The following is a 7528-nucleotide window of genomic DNA, read 5'->3' on the forward strand; positions in this document are numbered from 1 at the left end:
AGAGGATCTGACTGTGCTCCTGGGTGCTGAAAAAGAGAGAGGGGAGGAAGTGCAATCAATTCAGTTTCTCAAAAGGAGAGACATTCCCTCCACTCCCCCCCACCATATCAACCCACTGTTCAAAAAACGTTAGAGGACAAACACAGGCACCCTGACCTCTCCACTCAGACACAAGCCCAGGCCAAACAAACAAACAAAAACCCCACAACAACAGACCTAGACCCAGAGGATAAGAGATCTTCAGGATAACTGCTGACAGGGATGGCAAAGCCTGCAATACCAGGGACTTTTTCCAGCTTTCTAAGGTCCCTACCAACCCTCAGGGAGGTGGCTAAAAGGACTCCAGAGAAGAACGGTGTAAGGATGGACACACACACACACACACACACCCTCCACCTCGACACAGGCCTCCCACTCCCCTGGGAGCAACCCTTTTAAAATATGGAAAAAAGTCACTTCTGTGGGAACTACAGGAACACAAATGTAGTTCCAAAGAGGGGACTGGTCCTGCTGCTCTACTCTCTCTCGACCCCTCTCTCCCACAAAGATCCTTATCTTCCCTTCCAGCCCAGGTGGCAGACCTATATGGCTACTAATTCCTGACTCCACAGCTAACCCACACTTCTCTCTATGGCAATTCCTTTTTCTAATACTCACGCCTGAATTTTCACCGCTCCAGCCCTACTGCACTTCATTCCCTCTCTTTCTCTCACACCGGTGACAAGCCTCTCACTCTCAGGTCTGCATTATTCTGATTCTCAGAAGAGAATAAAGGAGGAGACCAGGACCTTTCTAGCCTAGGTCTCCACAAAGCATCTCCCTCCTCCCCTCAAGCAACTGTCTGACACAGAACAGTCCCTTCGTGGGAGACCGAGGATGTACAGAGTGACTCTGGAGACGGGACTGTGAGCACCCAGAGGTTAGATCCCTCTATAGAATTAAGGGCCCAGGGTCTTCTCAGACCCACAGTCAAGCCAAACAGAACCAGTTCTCTGCACAGAGCCCCAGCCCCCCTTTCCAGAAGCTGCTTCTGTGCCCACAGTGACCTCCTCTGCCTCACCGCTCTCTTCCCCCATACCACTAACCTTAACACACCCCACTTTCACACACACACACAAAACCCACCACCAAAAAACCTACAAACCACCAAAACCTCCCTTTGAGGTGGCTGTACAGCTCACAACTCCATCTCGCCGGGAGGGTGGATCTGAGATTTTATCCGACGGTCGGAAACGGCACGGGTACGGCCCTCGAGGCCAGGAAGTGCATCGGGCACCTGCCGTACGGAGATTGATAGTGAGTCATTATCTCCCCTCGGTCATAATAATCACAGTCGCCGTTAAAGTGCCGACTAGGTGTGCCAACCACTGGGCTAGGCACTTCCACGCCAACCTTCACTCTGCCACACGTGAAAGATTGGCACCTCAGGCAGGTGTGACAGCTGAGAAGACTGAGGAGGAAGTAGACAAAGTGAGTCAAGTTTGGGGACAGGATCAATCCAGTGGCTTCGGGAAGAGTCATAGTGTTTACTGAACTATTCAGCGCAAAGCGCTGTATTTGGCCCTGACCCCTCAGTGACAGAGAGACAGTATGGAACACTGGGGATATAAAGCTGGAGTTACATGCAGAACAAAGGCAAGAGGCATGGAAGGTCATCATGGAGGAGAACTCTTGTTTTTGAACAAGGGACAGAGGCAAGTTACATTTCTTCTCACCCGCTAAGAGTGTGAGAGGGTCCTGGTGCCCAGAATCCCCAGCAACAGCACTCTGCATCACGAGGACACGAATGGAGAAGATCGACGGTGCTCCTGGAGGGTTGAAAAGAACATGGCAACAATGCACTTTTGGTCCAGGACACATGCCTCCCCCACCTCCAAGTCAATCTGCTCTGTGAAAGGGCTCAGAGGATGGTCACAGACACCCTGGCTTCTCCACTCTGCCCTCCCATGCCACTTCACCTCCTTACACCCAGGCCGAAGAAGGCCTGGACACAAAAAAAGAGGACAAGCAGTCTCCTAGGCAACTGGAGACTGAACGGGGGTGGGAGAAGGCCTGCGGGTGCCAGCACTACCTGCTCTGTACTCCCTACCAAAACCCAGCTAGGAAGCTAGAGAACTCCAGAGAACAATGAGGAGAGGACATACACACTCTTAGTCTGGGCAGTCACCTCCCACTCCTCTGGGACCCACTCCTCATTGATCTGGCTAAGTGGCTTCTGGGGGAGCTACAGCTGTGCCAAGGCAGTTCCAAGGAGACGCCTGTTTACTGGGCTCTAACTTACTCTTTTCCTAAACCCCTCATTCCATCCCCCAAGCGTCAGGCCATTAGGGATGACCTTCCTAAGGCCAAAGATATCCCTACCTTCTGGATATTGCACTCAGTCACTCTGACAATGCCTGCATTTTCCGCTTTCCAGCCTCAAATCCATTTCCTCACTCCATTTACACCTCATTTGCTCACCCCTGACATCCATCTCACACCAAAGGCCCCATAACTCAGTTTCTCAGAACATGATTTAGTAGATCCACTTCCCTGCCTCCCACCTCTCTTCCCCAAAGCTGACAGTCTGACACAGAAGAGTCCCTTCGTGGGAGACTGAGGATGCACAGGGTGGCTCTGGAGATGGGACTGTGGGCACCCAGAGATTAGACTCCTCTATAGAATTAAGGGCCCTGGGCCTTCTCAGACCCACAGTCAAGTCCAACTGAACCAGCGCCTGCACAGAGCCCCAGCACCCAGTTCCAGGAGCACCGTTTGTGTCCACAGTGGCCTCCTCTTTATTATAGCTCTCCCCCAACCACTTAGGCCTAACCCCATTCAATCTTTCATACACACAAAATTATTAAAAAAAAAACAAAACCTTCCCTTTGAGGCAGCAGTCCAACAGGGAGCTGCATCTCGATGGGTGGGCAGCTCTCAGAGTTAAGGCCACGGTCTGAATGGCGGAGGGATGGTCCTCGATGCTGGGAAATACACTGGGCATCCACTGTACAGAGAATAAGAGCTAGTAAAAAATATCTGCCCTCAATCATCCCACCCCAACCTATCCACTGCCTGTATTAAGGCTGCGGGACTTGTAGTAAAACCACGTAAACCTGGGGTGGGGAGGTAAGATTAGGGATCTGTGGGCATGTTACAAAGCATGGGAGAAGGTATTACTTTGGCACAGAAGAAAAGCTTGGAGAGGGTCATTAGGAATGGGACAGGAGGGATCGTGAGTGAAGTCTGGGTAATCAGAACCTTGAAGACACTAATCTGAAGCAGGAAAATGTCACATAGCTGGGAACGATGAGGATCGGTGTGAAATCTGTGAGGAAGATTTGGGGATGGGGACAGATTCCATGATTTCTGGGATCAGACTTTGGGGAGTAGTGATTGCACTTGGGAAGTATTCAATAAATGCTAAGTACTGGACTAAGCACTGATAGTTACTTCAGCGACAAGGAGGGAATAAGAAAAACTGGGGATGTAAAGCCACAGTTTAATCTGGAACACAGGGTGAAGCCAGTAGGCGAGCCAGTCAGTCAATACGGGAGGGCAGTCACTGGGGCTGAGCAAGGGACAGCCAAGTTGAATTCCTTACCTGCTAGGAGGTGGTTCAGATGGTCCTAGTGCCCAATTCACACCAGCTTCCCTCTGTGGCATGAAAAGCAGGAAGGTACAAGATCTGTGGGTCCTCCTATAAGCTCAGAAGGAAATGGGAAGAAATGCAAACAATTCAGTTTCTCTGAAGGACACATTCCTCCATCCACCCCAAATCAACCTATCATTTAAGATGCAGGAGATGACACCCACAGGCACCCTGAATTCTCTACTCTGCCCTCTCCCCTCCCCAGGCTACTTAAGGCCTCCCCGCAGATAACAAGAGGTCTCCAGGGCAACTGCTGAATAGACGGGGCGGAGGGAAGAAACCTGCAAGACACAGGACCATTTCTGCTTTCTATGCTTCCTATTCCCCCCTCAGGGAGGAGGCCACAGAGTTCTAGAGAAGAATGGCGTGGACACACACACACACACACACACACACACACACACACTCAACATTGACCTCTCAGTCCCCTGGGAACATGCCCTTACAGATAGTGAAGAGTTCCCTTGTGTGGCTGCTACAGTTGTGCAAAGCAGGTCCAATGAGAGGACTGTCCACTCTGCTCTACCCTACTTCTGCGCCGGACCCCTCTCTCCCACAAGAAAGTTTCAGACCTGTAGGGCCGATAGCTCGACGCCAAACACGTCCCATAGTTCGGTATACCGGAAAAAATTAAAGTCAACAGGAATGATGCCTGCATTTGCCTCTCTCCGGCCTCTATGCGACTCATTCGCTTTACCTCTAACCTGTCTCACACTAAATCTCTCCCTCATTCAGTTTTTCTGAAGAGAATCCAATAGACCATAACCTTCCCTGCCTCTCTGCTACAGCACCTCCCTCCTCTCTTCCCCAGAAGCGACTGTGAGACACAGAAGAGTCCCTTTGTGGCAGACTGAGGATATCCAGAGTGACTCCGGAGACAGGACTGTGAGCACCCAGAGGTTAGACCTTTCTATAGAATTAAGGGCCCAGGGTCTTCTCAGACCCACAGTCAAGCCAAACAGAACCAGTGCTCTGCACAGAGCCCCAGTGCCCCCTTCCAGAAGCAGCTTCTGTGTCCACAGTGGCCTCCTCTTCCTCAGGGCTCTCTCCCCCCAACCCAGCTAACCCAACCCCCTGTCACACACACAAAAGCTACCAAAACCTTCCCTTTGAGATAGCAATACAGTCCACAGCTCCACCCACATGACTGGCCAAGTCAGGTCCCAGATTTGACCTCATAATCCAACTGGCAGATGATGGTCCTCAAGGCCAGGAGATGCATCGGGCAACCTCTGTGGAGACAGTAATATCTAATCAAAGTCTGCCCTTGGTCATCCAAACCCCTAACCAGTGCCCAGCCAGGAATGGAGAGTGCTGGATTTTTCCCACTCTCAGAGTGGGGTGGGAAAAGGAAGTTTTAAAGGTCTTATGGAGTAAATTAAGAGAGAATCAGCAAAAGAGTTTAACAGCCAGAGGGACTGCATTTTAGTAGGAAGATAGTTTTTTTAATGTTGAAATGGAATAGGGGTTCTGGGTTTTAGTGAGCTAAATCACTTAAGGAGAGGTGATAGAGACACAGTGAGAAGGTTGGCATTAGAAGAATAAAGTGCATGGTCCGAGTTGGAGTCCAAGCTGAAGGAGGTGAGGCAGGAAGAGAGAAAGTGATTGACTCCCTGGAAGAGATTATTTTTCGACCCCTGGGCTGGAAGCGAGCAGATGAGGTGAGCCACGGTCCCTAGCCCTCATGGAGTTCACAGTCTCCAGCTCCCTTTTACAGACAAGATCTTTGTGGACCAAAAGAGTGAAGTCACTTGCCCAAGGTCACACGTAGGCTCTCAGTTGAGCGCAGATTAGACCCCAGGTCCTTCTGACTTTCAGGCCCATACTCTATCCCCTACACCATGCTGCTTCTTAAAGAAGAAACAACTGATCTCTGTGCTTCTCTGAGAGGAAATTAGAGATGTGAGGGAGCTAATTGCAGGATTGAGCTTTGGTAGAGGAGAGAGCAGAAAAATCTTTACCTTGATCAATAGGGGATGATGAAAAAGAAAACACTGCATTTAAGTGGCTCAGCTGTGGGCGTTGGTTAGAAAGAGGCAAGTCACCCCCCCCCAGCCTCTGGGTCAGCCAGGCATCTGAAAATTCATACAGAAAGTCACTTCAAGTAAATCCCCGTAGCCATACCATGCAAAGGAAATAGCTGGGGCAGCTGGCCCTCAAAGCCCCAACCCCATCCATCCCCCTCCCCACACATGAACCCCAATTACAACTAACTACCACCACCCCCACTCGGGGTCAAGATGACACACTCCTCCAGAACAGTCACTCTCCCCCCCCCCCCCCCCCCAAAAAAAGAGCAGAGAATCCCCCAAATGACCCCCTTCCTTACCAAGCCTGAGCACCACAGGAAAGAAAGCAGCTCTGCAGGAAAATCTGAAGGAGAAGCTCTGTAAAGGTTGCCACCTTCTTGGAGGCTTATATGGGGTCAGGGAGCTTAATTGGAAGCAGCTGATTAGGGTGTAGGCAGGCAGGGGTCTGGGATCGGCCAGGAATCGCTCATCTCCCGGGCTGGAGCAGGAATACCTGGGCTGGGGGCAGGGAGGGCTCAGCAGTCGCCTGGGAGGAAAGCGCAGAAGCCTCCACGGAGGAGGGGAGCTAGGGTGGGGGCGAGGCCCGGGAGTTTCCCCGGGACACCCTCCCACCCAGATGAACCCACTTTCTGGAAACCCGTGGTCACAGTGGGCTAGCCACTCCACATTTCATCTCTATACCGGGGGTTGGATGATGCCATTCTTCCCTTTTGCACTGACCTTTTGGCTGAATTTGGCCTCTGGAAACCCATGATCACAGTGGGCTAGCCGCCCCACATTTGATCTCTTTACCGGGGGTTGGACGGTGCCATTATTCCCTTTTTCACTGCCCTTTAGGCTGCATTTGTTCCCTCCTAAGGAGCAGGGGGTCGGGGCGGGGTGAGGGGGGTCTCAGGGAGGAGGTGAAGAAGCACGCCCTCCCCCACAGCTCTGCCTGGCCGGCTGCCCCTGGAAGGGGAGGGGTCCTCTGCCATCTGGGGGAGGGAGACCTCCTTTCTCTGGATCCTCAGAGAGAGAATCATTATCATCATGGTGACATTTGTTAAGCACTTACTATGTGCCAGGCACCGTTCTAAGTGCTGGGGTACATACAAAGTCAGCAGGCTAGGCACGCTCCCTGTCCCGTGTAGGCCTCGCAATCTTAATTCCCATTTTACAGAGGAGAAAAGTGAGGCTTGGGGAAGTGAAGTGACTTGCCCAAGGGCACCCAGCAGAGGGTTTCGTAGAAAGAGCACGGGCCTGGGAGTCAGAAACACCTGGGTTCTAATCACGACTCTGCCACTTGTCTGCTGGGTGATCTTGGGCAAGTCACTTTGCTTCTCTGGGCCTCAGTTCCCTTCTCTGGAGAATGGGGAATAAGCCTGGAAGCCCTACGTGCAACACGGACGGTTTCTGACCCAATTACAAGTAATTACCTTGTACGGTAATGATAAAAACAATAATGGCATTTGTTAAGCACTTAATATGTGCAGATCATAGTTCTCAGCGCTTTTAAAGATGGGTAACTGAGACCCAGAGAGGTGAAGTGACTAGCCCAAAGTCACACAGCTGACAAGTGGCCGAGCAGGCATTTGAACCCATGACCTCTCCCTCCCAAGTCCGGGCTCTTTCCGCTGAGCCACGTTGCTTCTCCACAGTGCCTGGCACCTAGTAAGTGCTTAACAAATACAGTGATGATTAGCAGGTGGCAGAGTAGGGATTAGAACCCACGGCCTCTGACTCCCAGGCCCTGGATCTTTCAGCCTCCTCCCGCTCTGATCGACCGTCGATCTATCGATCGTTTCGACGAAACCTTTCCTGAGTGCCGAGCGGTCGGTCGGTTTTCTTCGTTGAACGCTGACTGTGTGCGGAGCACTGTACCGAGTGC

General features: G+C 51.6%; 1 long non-coding RNA gene across 1 annotated transcript; it reads right to left on the reverse strand.

Moving 5' to 3' along the window:
* Positions 1-2758: 2758 nt before the first annotated feature.
* On the reverse strand, positions 2759-5701 carry LOC114815652. Its single transcript, XR_003763451.2, has 4 exons — positions 5593-5701; positions 4806-4863; positions 3584-3679; positions 2759-2986 (listed from the first exon to the last, which is right to left on the reverse strand). It is a non-coding gene; the product is annotated as an uncharacterized LOC114815652 (long non-coding RNA).
* Between the last annotated feature and the right edge of the window lie 1827 nt (positions 5702-7528).

The sequence above is a fragment of the Ornithorhynchus anatinus genome, chromosome 12 (genome assembly GCF_004115215.2).
Source record: "Ornithorhynchus anatinus isolate Pmale09 chromosome 12, mOrnAna1.pri.v4, whole genome shotgun sequence".
In the NCBI taxonomy this organism is placed as follows: Eukaryota; Metazoa; Chordata; class Mammalia; order Monotremata; family Ornithorhynchidae; genus Ornithorhynchus; species Ornithorhynchus anatinus.